A 21,766-nucleotide genomic window follows, 5' to 3' on the forward strand; every position below is an offset into this window, starting at 1 on the left:
ATTACAGAAGCGTTTAAAGGAGTTGTCCACAACCACAGCTCTCGCCTCCTCCGGATGTCTAATTTGTCAGAAGGCGGGGAGAGTAAAGTGGCGTCTGATTGGCCACAGGAATTGCCTGACATAATGTAGCGTCGGTGTCCCTGCACACGGCCCATCTCCCCTGACAGGGACACCGACTAACTGACTGCTGCAGCTCAAATCCCGCTCCTCCTCCATTCTACTCAGCTGCTGCTCGGGGTACATGCACGGGCACTGTGCTTAAGGCGCACACGTGAGCTACTTCCTTCTTGAATGAGCCACGTGCACCATCCTAAAGTGTCCCCAGCCAATGGCTGGGAGACACTTATTATTTAAGTCACCTCCACCTACATGGAGGTGCCTGTGCAACATCTGTTTCTTAAACAGTCCTAAAGATCAGTCGTGTGCGCCTGTCTTTCAGCCGGGCCCACGTACCTGTTTATCAGCCATGCCCGCCTACCTATCAGCCATGCCCATCTGCCTGCCTATCAATTGGTTTTATTTATTTTTTACGACTTTCTTCGAGAGGAATAAGTGATTAGATGACTTTATTCTTCGGGTCAGTAAAATTACAGCGATACCAGATTTATATCTTTCTAAAAGACGCTTTTTACCATTGCCATATTTTGAGAGCTATAATGTTCTTACATATTTCTCCAGACAGTCATGTGAGGGCTTTTTTGCGGGATGAGTTGACGTTTTTATTGGTACCATTTTCAGGCTCATGACAATTTTTTTATCGTTTTCTATTCGGGTTTTTGGGAAGCAAAATAAACAAAAAAACAACAATGCAGGAAGTGTTTTGGGGGCTTTTTTTAATGCCATTCCGTGCATGGTAAAATTGATAAGGCAGCTTTTCCCTTCGAATCAGTAACATTACAGTAATACCACATTTATATAGTTTTTTCATGTTTTGGCGCTTTTACACAATAAAAACTATTTTATAAGAAAAAATAATTATTCTTGCATTGATTTATTCTGGGAGCTATAACTTATTTTTCAGCTGATGGACCTGTATGGCAGCTTTATTTTTGCGGGACAAGATGACGGTTTCAGCGGTACTATATTATTTATATTTGTCTTGCTGATCAAGTTTTATTCCACTTTTTGCGGTATGAAGATAAAGCATTGTCTTTTGCTCATTTTTTTTTTTAACGGTGTGCACTAAAGGCTATCAAGTGGGACAGTTTTATAGGTCGGGTCATTCAGGACACGGCGATACCAAAAATGTGAACTTTAATTTGTTTTTTTCATAATAATATTTATTTATGGGTACAATATATACAGCTCTGGCAAAAATTAAGAGATCACTGTGAAATGTTCAGTTTGTCTGATTTTTCTCTTTACAGGTATATTTTTGAGTAAAATTTAAATTGTTCCTTTATTCTATAAACTTCTGACATGTCTCCGAATTTCCAAGCAATAAATTTTGTATTTTTTTCTGACAAAGAAAATGGTAAAAAAAAACAAAAAAACCCAGTGCTTTCAGACCTCAAAAAATGCAAAGAACACAAGTTCATAATCATTTAGAAACAACAATACTAATGTTTTAACTCAGGAAGAGTTCAGAAATCAATATTTTGTGGAATAACCATGATTTTTAATCACAGCTTTCATACGTCTTGGCATGCTTTCCACCAGACTTTCACACTGCTTCTGGCGCAAAAATGTAAGCAGTTCTTCTTTGTTTGATGGCTTGTGACTATCCATCATCCTCTTGATTACATTCCAGAGGTTTTCAATGGTGTTCAGGTATGGAGATTGGGCTGCTTATGACAGGGTTTTGATGTGATGATCTCTTAATTTTTGCCAGAACTGTATTTTTTATTATTATTTTGTTGTTTTTTCAAAAAATAGTTTTACAACTATGCGCAGATGGAGATCGCGGCGGCCATTTTCCTGAAGTTGAGATGCGAACCCGGCTTCAGGAAAATGGCCGCCGCGATCTCCATCTGCGCACGCGCGGCATCCTGCGGCCATTTTCCTGAAGCCCCGGGCAGCAGAGGACTCCATATGCGCACGCGCGGCATCAGGAAGATGGCCGCCCCCACAGATCACCAGGGAAATAGCGCCGATCGCGCGTTTTGTCTTCTCCTGCCCAGTGGATTCAGAAGATGGGCATGTGCAAACCACTACACCACCAACGGAAATATATGCAAGATCTGGAGGAAGAACCAGCGATGTTGCCACGCCCATCTGACCTGACCAGCCTGATTGACCGGCAAAAACGGCGACTTTGGTGAGTTATTTCGGCAGCTTAGGGGTGGAATCAGGGTGCACAAAAAACACTATAGTAACACACAGCTCAGGCCCTATTTAACAGTATTTTTATCTCGTACTGAAAAACCGGGGTGACAGGTTCCCTTTAACTACCGCATCCAGCCGGGCGGATGGAAATTATGTCACATGATCGGAGGTCGGCGATGCTTCTCCATTGTAACCATAGAGGTCCTTGACACCTCTATGGTTACTGATCGCCGGTAGCTGTGAGCGCCACACTGTGGTCGACGCTCACAGCACACCTGATTTTCTGCTACATAGCAGCGAACAGCAGATCGCTGCTATGTAGCAGAGGCGATCGTGCTGTGCCTGCTTCTAGCCTCCCATGGAGGCTATTGAAGCATGGCAAAAGTAAAAAAAAAAGGTGAAGAAAATGTGAAAAAAATAAAAAAATATAAAAGTTTAAATCACCCCCCTTTCGCCCCAACCAAAATAAATCAATAAAATAAATCAAATCTACACATATTTGGTATCGCCGCATTCAGAATCGCCCGATCAATTAAAAAAAGCATTAACCTGATCGCTAAACAGCGTAGCGAGAAAAAAATTAAAAACCCCAGAATTACGTTTTTTTGGTCGCCGCGACATTGCATTAAAATGCAATAACGGGCGATCAAAAGAACGTATCTGCACCAAAATGCTATCATTAAAAATGTCATCTCGGCACGCAAAAAATAAGCCCTCAGCCGACCCCAGATCATGAAAAATGGAGACGCTACGAGTATCGGAAAATGGCGCAATTTTTTTATTTTATTTTTTTTAGCAAAGTTTGGAATTTTTTTTCACCACTCAGGTAAAAAATAACCTAGTCATGTTAGGTGTCTATGAACTCGTAGTGACCTGGAGAATCATAATGGCAGGTCAGTTTTAGCATGTAGTGAACCTAGCAAAAAAAGCCAAACAAAAAACAAGTGTGGGATTGCACTTTTTTTGCAATTTCACCGCACTTAGAATTTTTTCCCGTTCTCTAGTACACGACATGCTAAAACCAATGATGTCCTTCAAAAGTACTACTCGTCCCGCAAAAAATAAGCCCTCACATGGCCAAATTGACGGAAAAATAAAAACGTTATCGCTCTGGGAAGGAGGGGAGTGAAAAACGAACATGGAAAAATGAAAAATCCCAAGGTCATGAAGGGGTTAAGGCTCTGTTCACATTTGTTATGTGTACCATGCTGAGTACTTACATCAGGGATTTCATATAAATGTCACAAATATGTGTCCCAGACAGAACCCTGACAAATCCATTCACTATAATGAGGCAAGGCAGAGTTACTCTGGAGTTCATCTAGCCTCAGTTCAGCAGTATCCATCTTTTCAGAGGTGAAGAAAACTGGGATTGACAGCACCTTTATACAAGAATAAAAAGGACGGATCGTAGGTTAAAGTAACCCCATCTGCTTCATTATAGAAAATTTTATGGCCGTGAATTTGTCAGAATTTACCACTAACATGAAGCCCAATATGTCACGAAAAAACAATCTCAGAACTGCTAGGATCCGTTGAAGCGTTCCTGAGTTATTACCTCATAAAGGGACACTGGTCAGAATTGCAAAAAATGGCCAGGTCATTAAGGTCAAAATAGGCTGGGTCATGAAGGGGTTAATTATAATGCTTAGAACATGATATAAAAAATGCAAAATACAATGCTGAGAGTTTTTTGCATTTTCCTCAACTACTTCCAGACCACCCAAAGATGATAAACAGTCTGCGTCGTAAAACAACCCTGCATAGTAGAGCAGCCGCATACAACAGTGCAGCTACGGGAGTGGGGAGCAGGCTATAAGGCCGGTTTCACACGTCAGTGGCTCCGGTACGTGAGGTGACAGTTTCCTCACATACCGGAGCCACTGACACACGTAGACACATTAAAATCAATGCATCTGTTCAGATGTCATTGATTTTTTACGTTGTCCGTGTGTAGTCCGTGTGCCGTGCAGGAGACAGCGCTACATTAAGCGCTGTCCCCCCACTGGTGCTGAAACCGCGATTCATATCTTCCCTGCAGCTGTTGCTGTAGAGAAGATATGAATAATTGTGTTTAAAATAAAGATCTATGTGCCCCCCGCTCTCCCACCCTCTGTGCGCCCCCCCGCTGTTCTGAAAATACTCACCCGGCTCCCTCGCTGGTGCTGCTTCCTATTCTGGCCGCATCTTCTACTGTATCAGCGGTCACGTGGTGCCGCCGATTACAGTCATGAATATGCGGCTCCACCTCCCATAGGGGTGGAGCCGCATATTCATTACTGTAAATGAGCGGCCCCACGTGACCGCATACAGGAGAAGATGCGGCCAGAACAGGAAGCAGCGCCGGCGAGGGAGCGAGCCGGGTGAGTATTTTCAGAACAGCGGTGGGGGCGCACAGGCGGTGGGAGGGCGGGGGGCACATAGATCTTTATTTTAAACACAATTCATATCTTCTCTACAGCAAACGCTGCTGCAGGGAAGATATGAATCGCGGCTTCAGCACCAGATGCTGGTACGTGTGGTACCCAGCACGGTGCCTGTGGTACCCAGTGGGCACACGGGCGGCACACGTGTGCCGCACATGTGCCACACTGATGTGCCACAGAAACGTAGGGGCACACGGACACAGATAATTCCGGTACCGATTTTTTCCGGTACCGGAATTATCTGGACGTGTGAGACTGCCCTAAGACACAGCTGGATTCACCAAAGAAAAGGCAGAGACTTTTTTTTTACTGTTTCTGTCTTCCCGATCTCTGTATACACAGTACTAAACAAGTGTAGTGTGTAAACACTTCATACTCCGAAACCAGTGGTCATGTGATCGCTGGGTGCAAGGAAGGATCGGGAGATGCGGGTTCTTAGGGAACCAAGTCAGTTTTCATATGTAGCCAAGAGGCGGAATTTATCTTGCAACTGCTGCTACAGGGGAAATCAAATAAAAAAAGTATTTAAATGTTGAAATGCTTCTAAGACCTTATGAGAGGACAGTATGTGAAATAAATTAAAATTATATAAATACTTCAGTAAAAAGCAGAAAAAAAGTTTTTTGAAAAAAGTTGTTGCTTTTCAAATTGCTGCTACTTACCCCATTGTAAAAAAAAACCCAAAAACGTTTCCAATATATAAAAATAATTGCTTCGGAAGGGGGGACACCTATTGAAATGTATTTCAGTGGTCCTTTGTGGTTTAAAAAGAATGTGACAAACAGACACATATTTCCTTTATTTTTCTGAAGATATAAAACGATATTGTCAAAAAAGGTATTATGAAAACAACAAAAAAATGACGCCTTAAGTATCACATAAAATAGTGTAAAACTGATTTGCGCGGATGAGTAATATTGTTGCAGCTCTTTCAACTGCTTGTATGAAGAATAAAGCGTGCCAGGTTAAGAATGGTGGTAAATGGCATGGTCTTGAAATGGATAAAACATAAAATACGTGAATAAAAGTCAAACAATAAATACATTTTATATGCCCCTAAATGTTATCAATAAAAACTGCAACTCATCAAGTAAAAAACAAGCCTTTGTCAATTGGGAAAAATAAAAAAGTTATGGTATGGACAGTCAACAAAAATTATTTTTTCCATCAAACATGTTTAAAGTTGTGCAAAAGTACAAAACATTTTAATAAGCCTATACAGTACATATTGAGCATTGCCCCAGCGCCAGTCATGCCAAATGTTAAAAAAGCATAAAGATGAAAGCCTGATGTGATATTTTTCCCCATTACCACCAAGAAAGAACAAATAAAAGTTAATTATTTATATGTATCCCAAAATGCTGCCATTGACAGTCTGCATGCAAAGAAATATGTCAATGATAAAAAAATAACATTAAGATTGTTGTAAAGCAACGCTGAAAAAAAATAAAAGGTACATAGGTGGATATACATGTGTTAATTAAATGTTTTAATACTGACACACTACAGTATGTTTATTTAATACCCCTTATTATGTCAGCATCCCAAGACCAATTCTACTTACAATTCGAATGCAGACCATAATGTCCCTACAATTAATATAAAGGGGTTAATATTTCTTATCCTACCAGATGTTTGTGAAGTCACAGGGGGTCTCCTGACCACAACAGGTTTACAAGGAGGTATGAGGCTGTTGTGTTCAGGTTAGAAGACCCATTGCTTGCTCAGACATCACAGTTTGTGAATGTCAAATGAGTGAAAATGGCATTATGACCACTATTTACTTTTGGCCATGTAATAAGGAGGTTAAACAGAGGTTGATCTAGCAATCCTTTTCTTGAAATAATTAGTACTTTACCATGGCTACTGCAGATACTTCTGCAACAAATAGCATCAAATAGCGCAATGCCAGATCACAAACAGAAATCAAAGTTATCAAGTTATCTATTATAAATCATCAAATAAAAGCTTTGCATCATCGTATAAAATACACACATAAAGTCACCTACTTGATATTTTAGTACTTCAGCATAGTGAGGGTCAAATACAAGCAGCGTAGCAGCATGTACAGTATCTAGATCACAGGCTGTTTATTAGTTGAATGTACAGCTGCAATGACCTGACAACTGAGCCATCCTGTTAACTGCCACTTGCATCATCCCTTGGCAGCCGATGGGATTTCTGTGTAGAACAGATCTATACAGTGACTAAGTATTGCACTGTATGACACAAGTTTTCTATGGCATACAGTTTCATAATATAGAATGGCTTTAAATAAACCCACTCAATTACATTTCATAGACAGACTCTTGTTACTGTATTGCCGTATTCACAGTACATATATATGTACCGTATATATATATATATATATATATATATGTAAATGTATTTATTTTGGTCCCTTACATAGCGCCATTATTTCCACAGCACTTTACAGACATTATCAGCACTGTCCCCATTGGGACTCGCAATCTAAAATCCCTATTAGTATGTCTTTGGAATGTGGGAGGACATCAGAGAACCCAGAGGAAACCCACGCAAACACGGGGAGAACATACAAACTCCTTGTAGATATTGTCCTTCATGGGATTTGACCCCAGGACTCCAGAGCTAAAAGACTACAGTGCTATCCACTGAGCCACTGTGCTGCCCTATACTGTATGTATATACAGTACAGACCAAAAGTTTGGACACATCTTTTCATTTGAAGATTTTTTTGTATTTTCATGACTATGAAAATTGTACATTCACACCAAAGGCATCAAAACTATGAATTAACACATGTAGAATTATATACTTAACAAAAAAGTGTGAAACAACTGAAATTATGTCTTATATTCTATGTTCTTCAAAGTAGCCACCTTTTGCTTTGATGACTGCTTTGCACACTCTTGGCATTCTCTTGATGAGCTTCAAGAGGTAGTCACCGGGAATGGTCTTCCAACAATCTTGAAGGAGTTCCCAGAGATGCTTAGCACTTTTTGGCCCCTTTGCCTTCACTCTGCTGTCCAGCTCACCCCAAACCATCTCGATTGGGTTCAGGTCTGGTGACTGTGGAGGCCAGGTCATCTGACGTGGCACCCCATCACTCTCCTTCTTGGAGGTGTGTTTGGGGTCATTGTGCTGTTGAAAAATAAATGATGGTCCAACTAAACGCAAAACGGATGAAATAGCATGCCACTGCAAGATTCTGTGATAGCCATGCTGGTTCAGTATGCCTTAAATTTTGAATAAATCCCCAACTGTCACCAGCAAAGCACCCTCACACATCACACCTCCTCCTCCTCCATGCTTCATGGTGGGAACCAGGCATGTAGAGTCCTTCCGTTCACCTTTTCTGCGTCGCACAAAGACACGGTGGTTGGAACCAAAGGTCTCAAATTTGGACTCATCAGACCAAAGCACAGATTTCCACTGGTCTAATGTCCATTCCTTGTGTTCTTTAGCCCAAACAAGTCTCTTCTGCTTGTTGCCTGTCCTTAGCAGTGGTTTCCTAGCAGCTATTTTACCATGAAGGCCTGCTGCACAAAGTCTCCTCTTAACAGTTGTTATAGAGATGTGTCTGCTGCTAGAGCTCTGTGTAGCATTGACCTGGTCTGTAATCTGAGCTGCTGTTAACCTGCGATTTCTGAGGCTGGTGACTCGGATAAACTTATCCTCAGAAGCAGAGGTGACTCTTGGTCTTCGCTTCCTGGGGAGGTTCTAATGTGAGCCAGTTTCTTTGTAGCGCTTGATGGTTTTTGCCACTGCACTTGGGGACACTTTCAAAGTTTTCCCAATTTTTCGGACTGACTGACCTTCATTTCTTAAAGTAATGATGGCCACTCGTTTTTCTTTACTTAGCTGCTTTTTTCTTGTCATAATACAAATTCTAACAGTCTATTCAGTAGGACTATCAGCTGTGTATCCACCAGACTTCTGCTCAACACAACTGATGGTCCCAACCCCATTTATAAGGCAAGAAATCCCACTTATTAAACCTGACCAGGCACGCCTGTGAAGTGAAAACCATTCCCGGTGACTACCTCTTGAAACTCATCAAGAGAATGCCAAGGGTGTGTAAAGCAGTCATCAAAGCAAAAGGTGGCTACTTTGAAGAGCCTAGAATATAAGACATAACAAAAAAGTGTGAAACAACTGAAATTAAGTATATAATTCCACATGTTTTAATTCATAGTTTTGATGCATTCAGTGTGAATGTACAATTTTCATAGTCGTGAAAATACAGAAAAATCTTTAAAAGAGAAGGTGTGTCCAAACTTTTGGTTTGTACTGTATATAGCAAAAAATCACAAGCTGGGACAGTCCTGTTCATGCAGTGGTTTTCCTTGTTCTTATTGGAATGCGCAGATTGTAGATTCAGACTGAAGACAGTATTTAAAACATATACAGTATGTGCAAGGACAAAGTAACACCTTTCTTGAGGAGTAGTAAATGTAATTGATACATGCAATAACTCTGTATATAATATATCTAGGTGCACCTACGGACTAAAGTAGAAACCACTCTGATTAAACTAAACTAAAAAGAGAATATGTCGAGAAAAGGTCAAAAAAAATATTTAGATCACAGGACAAATGTTGGGCAAAATAACCTTTATTGCAAACATAGGATACGTGGTGGAACTGAAGCCGCACACAAAAATATACAATTTCTAGTGTAAATTGCAATGTATAATTAAAAAGAGCATACAATCATCATAAACATGGTGTGATACTAGAGAAAGTGCAAGGTGCTAGCAACAAAAAATATACAGTTGAAACCAGAAGTTTAGATGGCATCATGAGAAAAGAAGATTATATGGCAATACTGAAGCAACATCTCAAGACATCATCCAGGAAGTTAAAGCTTGGGCGGAAATGGGTCTATATATGCATGTTTTTCTCAACATCTGACATGAAAATAGAATAAACCTTTCCTGTTTTAGGTCAATTAGGATTACCATAATCATTAATATTTGCCAAATGCCAGAATAATGAGAGAAAATGTTTTAAGGCATTTGAATAACTTACTTACCGTAAGTCAAAAGTTTACACACACTAAAGGTACCGTTACACTAAGCGACGTTGCAGCGATACCGACAACGATCCGGATCGCTGCAGCGTCGCTGTTTGGTCGCTGGAGAGCTGTCACACAGACAGCTCTCCAGCGACCAACGATGCCGGTAACCAGGGTAAACATCGGGTTACTAAGCGCAGGGCCGCACTTAGTAACCCGATGTTTACCCTGGTTACCATCGTTAAAGTAATAAAAAAACAACCACTACATACTTACCTACCGCTGTCTGTCCCCGGCGCTGTGCTTCTCTGCCCCGTGTAAGCACAGCGGCCGGAAAGCAGAGCGGTGACGTCACCGCTCTGCTTTCCGGCTGCCCGGCGCTCACAGCCAGAGCAGAGAAGCAGAGCTCCGGGGACAGACAGCGGTAAGTAAGTATGTAGTGGTTGTTTTTTTTACTTTAACGATGGTAACCAGGGTAAACATCGGGTTACTAAGCGCGGCCCTGCGCTTAGTAACCCGATGTTTACCCTGGTTACCAGCAAAGACATCGCTGAATCGGCATCACACACGCCGATTCAGCGATGTCAGCGGGAGAGCCAGCGACGAAATAAAGTCCTGGCCTTTCTGCCCCGACCAGCGATATCACAGCAGGGGCCTGATCGCTGCTGCGTGTCACACTGGACGATATCGCTAGCGAGAACGCTGCAACATCACGGATCGCTAGCGATATCGTCCAGTGTGACGGGGCCTTAAGATTACAAGATTACTATGCCTTTAAACAATTCTGGATTGCTCATATGATGATGTCTGTGTCATGTGTTTGGAAGCTTCTGATATCTTTGGCAACATCTGAGTTAATTAGAGACACACCTGTGGATGTTTTTTAATGTATGTATTTTAATACACACCTGAAGCACACTGCTTCTTTTTGTAGCATTATGGGAAAGTCTCAAGAAATCTGCCAAGATATCAGAAAGAAAATAGTGGACTTGCAAAAGTCCGCCTCATTCTTGAATACAATTTCAAGGTGCCTCGTTCATTTGTACAAACAAGTTAGGAATGTCCAGCCATCATACCGCTCAGGAAGGAGATGGATTCTGTGTCCCAGAGATGAACGTGCTTTGGTCCGACATGTGCATATCAACCCAAGGTCAAAAGCAAACAACCTTGTGAAGATGATGGCAGAAGCCAGTAAGTTTGGTGTCAATATCCACAGTGAAACGAGTACTGTATCAACACAGGCTGAGAGGCCACTCTGCCAGCAGGAAGCCATTACTCCAAAAGAAACACAAAAAAAAGATTAATGTTTGCAAATGAACAAAGGAACAAAGACCTTAATTTTTTGAGACATGTCCTGTGGTCTGATGAAACTAAAATTGAACTTTTTGAGCATAATGACCATCGGTACGTTTGGAGGAAAATGGAGAAGCTTGGAACTCTAAGAACACCATCCCAATTGTCAAACACAGGGGTGCCAGCTTCATGTTTTGGGGTTGTTTTGCTACAGGAGGGACTGTTGCACTTCACAAAATAGATGGCATCATGAGAAAAGAAGATTATGTGGCAATACTGAAGCAACATCTCAAGACATCAGGAAGTTAAAGCTTGGGCGGAAATGTGTCTTTCAAATGGATAATGACCCGAAGCATCCTGCCAAAATGGTAACAAAGTGGCCTAAGGATAACAAAGTCAATGTTTTGGAGTGGCCATCACAAAGCCCTGATCTCAATCCTATTTAAAATGTATGGGCAAAGCTGGAAAGGCAGGTGTAAGCAAGGCGACCTACAAACCTGGATCAGTTACACCAGTTTTGTCAGGAGGAATGGGCCCAAATTCCGACTAACTATCGTGAGAAGCTTGTGGAAGGATATCTAAAACGTTTCACCTAAGTAATTCAGATTAAGGGCAATGGTATCAAATACTAATGAAATGTATGTAAACTTTTGACTTTGCAGTAAGTAATAAAAATGCCTTAAAGCATTGTCTCACATTCTCATTCTGGCATTTGGCAAATGTTATTAACTATGGTAATCCTTATTTACCTAAACCGGGTAAGGTTTATTCTGATTTCATGTTGGATATTAAGAAAAACATGCATTTGTGTCTTTTTATATATATATATATATATATATATATATATATATATATATATATAGTGTATGTAAACTTCGGGACTGAGATTTGTCTTCCAACAAGACAATGATCCCAAACATAAAGCAAAATCTACAATGGAATGGTTCACAAATAAATGTATCCAGGTGTTAGAATGGCCAAGTGAAAGTCCAGATGTCAATCCAAACGAGAATCTGTGGAAAGAGCTGAAAACTGCTGTTCACAAACAATCTCCATCCAACCTCACTGAGCTCGAGCGGTTTGAGAAGGAAGAATGGGCAGGAATTTCAGTCTCTCGATGTACAAAGCTGAGACATATCCCAAGCGACTTGCAGCTGTAATCGCAGCAAAAGGTGGCACAACAAAGTATTAAGTTTTTAAAGGGGCCGAATAATATTGCACGCACCACTTTTCAGTTTTGGAATTTCCACAAAAATTTAAAATAACCAATAAATTTAGTTCAACTTCACAATTGTGTTCCGCTTGTTGTTGATTCTTCACCAAAAATTTACATTTGGTATCTTTATGTTTGAAGCATGATATGTGGGAAATGGTTGAAAAGTTCCAGGGGGCCGAATACTTTCACAAGGCACTGTATATATACATATATATATATATATATATATATATATATATACACACACATATACAGCGGGTCTAACAAGTATTGAACACGCTACCAATTTTATATGTAAATATTTTTCTAAAAGTGATATTGACATGAAATTTTCACTAGATGTCGATGACAACCTATCCAATCCACATACAGTGGGGCAAAAAAGTATTTAGTCAGTCAGCAATAGTGCAAGTTCCACCACTTAAAAAGATGAGAGGCGTCTGTAATTTACATCATAGGTAGACCTCAACTATGGGAGACAAACTGAGAAAAAAAAAATCCAGAAAATCACATTGTCTGTTTTTTAACATTTTATTTGCATATTATGGTGGAAAATAAGTATTTGGTCAGAAACAAAATTTCATCTCAATACTTTGTAATATATCCTTTGTTGGCAATGACAGAGGTCAAACGTTTTCTGTAAGTCTTCACAAGGTTGCCACACACTGTTGTTGGTATGTTGGCCCATTCCTCCATGCAGATCTCCTCTAGAGCAGTGATGTTTTTGGCTTTTCGCTTGGCAACACGGACTTTCAACTCCCTCCAAAGGTTTTCTATAGGGTTGAGATCTGGAGACTGGCTAGGCCACTCCAGGACCTTGAAATGCTTCTTACGAAGCCACTCCTTCGTTGCCCTGGCGGTGTGCTTTGGATCATTGTCATGTTGAAAGACCCAGCCACGTTTCATCTTCAATGCCCTTGCTGATGGAAGGAGGTTTGCACTCAAAATCTCACGATACATGGCCCCATTCATTCTTTCATGTACCCTGATCAGTCGTCCAGGCCCCTTTGCAGAGAAACAGCCCCAAAGCATGATGTTTCCACCACCATGCTTTACAGTAGGTATGGTGTTTGATGGATGCAACTCAGTATTCTTTTTCCTCCAAACACGACAAGTTGTGTTTCTACCAAACAGTTCCAGTTTGGTTTCATCAGACCATAGGACATTCTCCCAAAACTCCTCTGGATCATCCAAATGCTCTCTAGCAAACTTCAGACGGGCCCGGACATGTACTGGCTTAAGCAGTGGGACACGTCTGGCACTGCAGGATCTGAGTCCTTGGTGGCGTAGTGTGTTACTTATGGTAGGCCTTGTTACATTGGTCCCAGCTCTCTGCAGTTCATTCACTAGGTCCCCCCGCGTGGTTCTGGGATTTTTGCTCACCGTTCTTGTGATCATTCTGACCCCACGGGGTGGGATTTTGCGTGGAGCCCCAGATCGAGGGAGATTATCAGTGGTCTTGTATGTCTTCCATTTTCTAATTATTGCTCCCACTGTTGATTTCTTCACTCCAAGCTGGTTGGCTATTGCAGATTCAGTCTTCCCAGCCTGGTGCAGGGCTACAATTTTGTTTCTGGTGTCCTTTGACAGCTCTTTGGTCTTCACCATAGTGGAGTTTGGAGTCAGACTGTTTGAGGGTGTGCACAGGTGTCTTTTTATACTGATAACAAGTTTAAACAGGTGCCATTACTACAGGTAATGAGTGGAGGAAAGAGGAGACTCTTAAAGAAGAAGTTACAGGTCTGTGAGAGCCAGAAATCTTGATTGTTTGTTTCTGACCAAATACTTATTTTCCACCATAATATGCAAATAAATTGTTAAAAAAACAGACAATGTGATTTTCTGGATTTTTTTTTCTCAGTTTGTCTCCCATAGTTGAGGTCTACCTATGATGTAAATTACAGACGCCTCTCATCTTTTTAAGTGGTGGAACTTGCACTATTGCTGACTGACTAAATACTTTTTTGCCCCACTGTATCATTTCTCACAGGCCAGTGAAAGAAGCTAGCTGGTCCATGAGGATGCATAAAATTTATTAATGCATCATGCTCGTCGACTGAAATTTCAGAAATATTTTCAATCCACCAGTTCCTATCGTAAATGCAGGCAATGTATTGCCCTGGCTGGAGGTTTGCAATGGGCACAAAAGGCATTTCTGATCTGACAGATCTATCTACATGGGCAATGAAAGATGATGGGTCATTTGACATCCTTGAAATGCGCATCTTTTTGTCATCAATTAGCACAAACTGGTGATTTTCTCTTGTTCCAGCAATTGTATGTCCATCTTTGAACCTTTCCTCTTGAACTACCCGTATTTCGTCAATTTTTTCTTTTGGAACAAAAAAAACTTGATTCCTTGCATTTGCTCGTTGCAAAAGTTGAATAAATCCACCGGGGTCAGTATTTGGTTTTCAGTTGTGCAATAATTCCAGCACCAGCTGCAACAGCAATGGGCCGACAATACAGCTTCTCTGAACCGATTATGTTGCAAATTCAGCAACAATTCCAGACCACTTAGACTGAACATTATGGCTTGGGAACCAACAAAAGATACCCAATATTAGGCTTGGGATCCTAGGCAAAGACACCCACCCTCAGGCTTCGGAACCTGCGATAAAGAGACCACCCGAGGCTCGCCTTGCACGGCTATCGGCCATGGCTCCTAGGCGATGGGGCTGCCAATTCTCGAAAGACAGCATTATTACAATTCTTAATAGGATTATAATACCAATTCTTAGGGAATTTGTTGTGGTATAACCACCATGGACCAACGCAAGGGTTTGAATAGTGCAGTTACCATTCATTGCGTATTAATAAATAACACCATGTTCAGTGGCATTTTTCATTTCTTAAACTGAGAGACTCCAAAAAAACAAACAATGATCCTTGTAGAGAAAAATGTGCTCTTTCTAATGATATCAGAATTAATATATTTTAGGGGTACCCTTTTTGAGAAATTTGACCTAAAAAATAGGTAAAATTCAGTTTTTTTAAGTTTTTCATCATATGTGGGTGTGAATATTTCCACAAATACATATGCTTTGACCGTGATATTGCAGCAGTGCAAAGTCATGTACATGTTTGGTGTACAGGGCAAAGCACCAGTTACTATTGGTTTTTGGTCTTGAGTTATATATGGGCAAATTTCGGCATAAATTTTATGCAACGCGTTTTTAAAGCTACTTTGACACAAAATTGCGGCCGAAATATTGTTTTGTCATAACCGGTAATAATTTTATCGTATTTAGCACCAAAAGTTGAGCTAGTATGCCAAATTTCAGCATCATAGCCAGTAAGAACTCTAATGGCTATGTGCCAAAGTTTGCAAAATCCACTTAGCTGAAGCCGCAGGCTTGGTGGAACCTCCAGTGAAAGGTCAACAGTGCCCAATGTATTTGAGATCTGGCCCTAAAAATTTACAGAACCTGTTTTTAAACATACATGTACATCCTTATAAATTTTCAGCAAAATCGGAGAAGGTCGAGTGGGGACGATTTTTAAAACTGGTCCACTTGATGTGGAATGACCCAAGATTTATTTTGCAAATTATGGTGGAAAATAAGTATTTGGTCACCTAAAAACATGCAAGATTTCTGGCTCTCAGAGTCCTGTAACTTCTTAACTTCTTCTTTAAGAAGCTCCTCGGTCCTCCACTCATTTCCTGTAGTAATGGCACCTGTTTGAACTTGTTATCAGTATAAAAGACACCTGTCCACAACCTCAAACAGTCACACTCCAAACTCCACTATGGTGAAGACCAAAGAGCTGTCAAAGGACACCAGAAGCAATTGTAGCCCTGCACCAGGCTGGGAAGACTGAATCTGCAATAGGCAAGCAGCTTGGTGTGCTGAAATCAACTGTGGGAGCAATAATAAGAAAATGGAAGACATAGAAGACCACTGATAATCTCTCTCGATCTGGATCTCAAACTGTGGGGTCACAATGATCACAAGAACGGTGAGCAAAAATCCCAAAACCACACGGGGGAGCTAGTGAATGACCTGCATAGAGCTGGGACCACCGTAACAATGGCTACCATCAGTAACACACTACGCCGCCAGGGACTCAGATTCTTCAGGGTCAGATGTGTCCCCCTGCTTAAACCAGTACATGTCTGGGCCCCCGTCTGAAGTTTGCAAGAAAGAATTTGGATTATCCAGAAAAGTACTGGGAGAATGTCATATGGTCTGCTGAAACCAAAGTAGAACTGTTTGGTAGAAACAAAACTCGTCATGTTTGGAGGAGACAGAATGCTGAGTCGCATAAAAAAAACACCATACCTACTGTGAAGCATATGGGTGGCAACATCATGCTTTGGGGCTGTTTCTCTGCAAAGGGACCAGTACGACTGATCCATGTACATGAAAGAATGAATGGGGCCATGTATCGTGAGAATTTGAGTGCAAACCTCCTTCCATCAGCAAGGGCATTGAAGATGAAATGTGGATGGGTCTTTCAGCATGATAATGATCCCAAGCACACCACCAGGGCAACGAAGGAGTGGCTTCGCAAAAAGAATATGACGGTCTTGGAGTGGCCTAGCCAGTCTCCAGATCTCAACCCCATAGGAAACCTTTGGAGTGAGTTGAAAGTCCACGTTGCCCAGCGACAGGCAAAAATAATCACTACTTGCAGATCTCCTCTAGAGCAGTGATGAGTATACTCGTTGCTCAGGTTTTCCCGAGCACGCTAGGGTGGTCTCCGAGTATTTGTGAGTGCTCGGAGATTTATTTTTGTCGAAGCAGCTGCATTTTTTAAGGCTGCTAGCTAGCGTGAGTACATGTGAGTGTTGCCTGGTTGCTAGGGAATCCCCACGTGTATTCAAGCTGTCTGGCAGCCATAAATCATGCAGCTGAGTCAAGAGCAATGAGTATACTCGCTCATCACTAGTCAGAAGCCATCAAACAAAGAAGAAATGCTTACATTTTTGTGCCAGAAGCAGTGGGAAAGATTGGTGGAAAGCATACAAAGACGCATGAAAGCTGTGATCAAAAATCATTGTTATTGCACAAAATATTGATTTCTGAACTGAATATGAAAACATTAGTGTTGTTATTTCTAAATGATTATGAACTTGTTTTCTTTGCATTATTTGAAAAAGCAGTTTTTTACATTTTGACCATTTCTCTTTATCAGGAATCAGAGAAGCATTACTAGATACCCTTCAGTGGTAGTGTGCTTGTCATCCAATGCTTGTCATTGTGTAGGCTGACAAGAAGGTGCTCAGCCATGGAAACCCATGCCAGGTATTTCCAGGTGCAAATGTTGCGCCAATTATTATGAAAAAGGAGCTTTGAGACTTTGTTTAGTTTCTAAACTCTACTTTTCAATAATAACATTCACCCACGTTGCGGGGAGGATGGGGCAGATTTAGTCCATATGTTTTGGTCTTGCACCCACTTGGCTGGGCTCTGAGAAGATGTGGACAGACTGGCCTTAGAGATATTTAAAGGGAACCTGTCACCCCATTTTTTCAGTAGGAGATAAAAATACCGTTAAATAGGGCCTGAGCTGTGCATTACAATAGGGTGTTTTTTGTCCCTACCTATGCTGCCGAAATACCTTACAAAAGTGGCCTTTTTCGCCTGTCAATCAGGCTGGTCAGGTCGGATGGGCGTGATCACAGCGCTGTTTCTTCCCCCACATCTTGCTTAAGTTCCCGTTGGTGGCGTAGTGCTTCTCGCATTTTCCTGAAGCCGAGTTCGAATCTCGGCTTCAGGAAAATGGCCGCCGCGATGTCCATCTGCGCACGCGTGGCACCCCGCGGCCATTTTCCTGAAGCCCCGGGAAGCAGGAGACTCCATCTGCGCACGCGCGGCCTCAGGAAGATGGCCGCGCCCACCGAGAAACCGCTGAATAGCGGCGAGCGCGCTCTTTTTGTACAGCTGCGCAGTACATTCGGCACTTGCGCATGCGAGAAGCACTACGCCACCAACGGGAACATAAGCAAGATGTGGGGGAAGAAACAGCGCTGTGACCACGCCCATCCGACCTGACCAGCCTGATTGACAGGCGAAAAAGGCCACTTTTGTAAGGTATTTCGGCAGCATAAATAGGGAATCGGGGGACAAAAAATACCCTATTGTAATGCACAGCTCAGGCCCTATTTAACGGTATTTTTTATCTCCTACTGAAAAAAGGGGGTGACAGGTTCCCTTTAACCCCTTCAAGACCCAGCCTATTTTGACCTTAAAGACCTTGCCGTTTTTTGCAATTCTGACCAGTGTCCCTTTATGAGGTAATAACTCAGGAACGCTTCAACGGATCCTAGCGGTTCTGAGATTGTTTTTTCGTGACATATTGGGCTTCATGTTAGTGGTAAATTTAGGTCAATAAATTCTGCATTTATTTGTGATAAACACGGAAATTTGGCGAAAATTTTGAAAATTTCGCAATTTTCACATTTTGAATTTTTATTCTGTTAAACCAGAGAGATATGTGACACAAAATAGTTAATAAATAACATTTCCCACATGTTTACTTTACATCAGCACAATTTTGGAAACAAAATTTTTTTTTGTTAGGAAGTTATAAGGGTTAAAATTCGACCAGCGATTTGTCATTTTTACAACGAAATTTACAAAACCATTTTTTTAGGGACCACCTCACATTTGAAGTCAGTTTGAGGGGTCTATATGGCTGAAAATACCCAAAAGTGACACCATTCTAAAAACTGCACCCCTCAAGGTACTCAAAACCACATTCCAGAAGTTTATTAACCCTTCAGGTGCTTCACAGAAGCAGAAGCAACATGGAAGGAAAAAATGAACATTTAACTTTTTAGTCACAAAAATTATCTTTTAGCAACAATTTTTTTTTTTTCCCAATGGTAAAAGGAGAAACTGAACCACGAAAGTTGTTGTCCAATTTGTCCTGAGTACGCTGATACCTCATATGTGGGGGTAAACCACTGTTTTGGCGCACGGCAGGGCTTGGAAGGGAAGGAGCGCCATTTGACTTTTTGAATCAAAAATTGGCTCCACTCTTTAGCGGACACCATGTCACGTTTGGAGAGCCCCCGTGTGCCTAAAAATTGGAGCTCCCCCACAAGTGACCCCATTTTGGAAACTAGACGCCCCAAGGAACTTATCTAGATGCATAGTGAGCACTTTGAACCCCCAGGTGCTTCACAAATTGATCCGTAAAAATGAAAAAGTACTTTTTTTTCGCAAAAAAATTCTTTTAGCCTCAATTTTTTCATTTTCACATGGGCAACAGGATAAAATGGATCCTAAAATGTGTTGGGCAATTTCTCCTGAGTACACCAATACCTCACATGTGGAGGTAAACCACTGTTTGGGCACATGGTAAGGCTCGGAAGGGAAGGAGCGCCATTTGACTTTTTGAATGAAAAATTATTTCCATCGTTAGCGGACACCATGTCGCGTTTGGATAGCTCCTGTGTGCCTAAACATTGGCGCTCCCCCACAAGTGACCCCATTTTGGAAACTAGACCCCCCAAGGAACTAATTTGGATGCCTAGTGAGCACTTTAAACCCTCAGGTGCTTCACAAATTGATCTGTAAAAATGAAAAAGTAATTTTTTTTCACAAAAAAATTCTTTTCGCCTCAATTTTTTCATTTTCACATGGGCAGTAGGATAAAATGGATCATAAAATTTGTTGGGCAATTTCTCCCGAGTACGCCGATACCTCATATGTGGGGGTAAACCACTGTTTGGGCACTCGGCAGGGCTCAGAAGAGAAGGCGCGCCATTTGACTTTTTGAATGGAAAATTAGCTCCAATTGTTAGCGGACACCATGTCGCGTTTGGAGAGCCCCTGTGTGCCTAAACATTGGAGCTCCCCCACAAGTGACCCCATTTTGGAAACTAGACCCCCCAAGGAACTTATCTAGATGCATATTGAGCACTTTAAACCCCCAGGTGCTTCACAGAAGTTTATAACGCAGAGCCATGAAAATAAAAAATAATTTTTCTTTCCTCAAAAATGATTTTTTAGCCTGGAATTTCCTATTTTGCCAAGGATAATAGGAGAAATTGGACCCCAAATATTGTTGTCCAGTTTGTCCTGAGTACGCTGATACCCCATATGTGGGGGTAAACCACTGTTTGGGCGCACGGCAGGGCTCGGAAGGGATGGCACGCCATTTGGCTTTTTAAATGGAAAATTAGCTCCAATCATTAGCGGACACCATGTCACGTTTGGAGAGCCCCTGTGTGCCTAAACATTGGAGATCCCCCAGAAATGACACCATTTTAGAAACTAGACCCCCAAAGGAACTAATCTAGATGTGTGGTGAGGACTTTGAACCCCCAAGTGCTTCACAGAAGTTTATAACGCAGAGCCATGAAAATAAAAAAAAAAATTATTTTCTCAAAAATGATCTTTTAGCCTGCAATTTTTTATTTTCCCAAGGGTAACAGGAGAAATTTGACCCCAAAAGTTGTTGTCCAGTTTCTCCTGAGTACGCTGATACCCCATATGTGGGGGTAAATCACTGTTTGGGCACATGCCGGGGCTCGGAAGTGAAGTAGTGACGTTTTGAAATGCAGACTTTGATGGAATGCTCTGTGGGCGTCACGTTGCATTTGCAGAGCCCCTGATGTGGCTTAACAGTAGAAACCCCCCACAAGTGACCCCATTTTGGAAACTAGACCCCCAAAGGAACTTATCTAGATGTGTGGTGAGCACTTTGAACCCCCAAGTGCTTCATAGAAGTTTATAATGCAGAGCCGTGAAAATAATAAATACGTTTTCTTTCCTCAAAAATAATTATTTAGCCCAGAATTTTTTAATTTTCCCAAGGGTAACAGGAGAAATTTGACCCCAATATTTGTTGTCCAGTTTCTCCTGAGTACGGTGATACCCGATATGTGGGGGTAAACCACTGTTTGGGCACACGTCGGGGCTCAGAAGGGAAGTAGTGACTTTTGAAATGCAGACTTTGATGGAATGGTCTGCGGGTGTCACGTTGCGTTTGCAGAGCCCCTGGTGTGCCTAAACAGTAGAAACCCCCCACAAGTGACCCCATTTTAGAAACTAGACCCTGAAAGGAACTTATCTAGATGTGTGGTGAGCACTTTGAACCCCCAAGTGCTTCATAGAAGTTTATAATGCAGAGCCGTGAAAATAATAAATACATTTTCTTTCCTCAAAAATAATTATTTAGCCCAGAATTTTTTATTTTCCCAAGGGTTACAGGAGAAATTGGACCCCAAAAGTTGTTGTCCAGTTTCTCCTGAGTACGCTGATACCCCATATGTGGGGGTAAACCACTGTTTGGGCACACGTCGGGGCTCAGAAGGGAAGTAGTGACTTTTGAAATGCAGACTTTGATGGAATGGTCTGCGGGTGTCACGTTGCGTTTGCAGAGCCCCTGGTGTGCCTAAACAGTAGAAACCCCCCACAAGTGACCCCATTTTAGAAACTAGACCCCCCAAGGAACTTATCTAGATATGTGGTGAGCACTTTGAACCCCCAAGTGCTTCACAGACGTTTACAACGCAGAGCCGTGAAAATAAAAAATAATTTTTCTTTCCTCAAAAATTATGTTTTAGCAAGCATTTTTTTAGATTCACAAGGGTAACAGGAGAAATTGGACC

At 41.6% G+C, this 21,766-nt stretch overlaps 1 protein-coding gene across 1 annotated transcript in view; it reads right to left on the reverse strand.

The window, feature by feature from the left end:
• AFF3 (ALF transcription elongation factor 3) overlaps window positions 1-21,766 on the reverse strand; it is a 753,993-nt gene that overhangs the window by 628,963 nt on the left and 103,264 nt on the right. The window lies entirely within an intron of this gene.

This window comes from Ranitomeya imitator, chromosome 3 (assembly GCF_032444005.1).
Source record: "Ranitomeya imitator isolate aRanImi1 chromosome 3, aRanImi1.pri, whole genome shotgun sequence".
In the NCBI taxonomy this organism is placed as follows: Eukaryota; Metazoa; Chordata; class Amphibia; order Anura; family Dendrobatidae; genus Ranitomeya; species Ranitomeya imitator.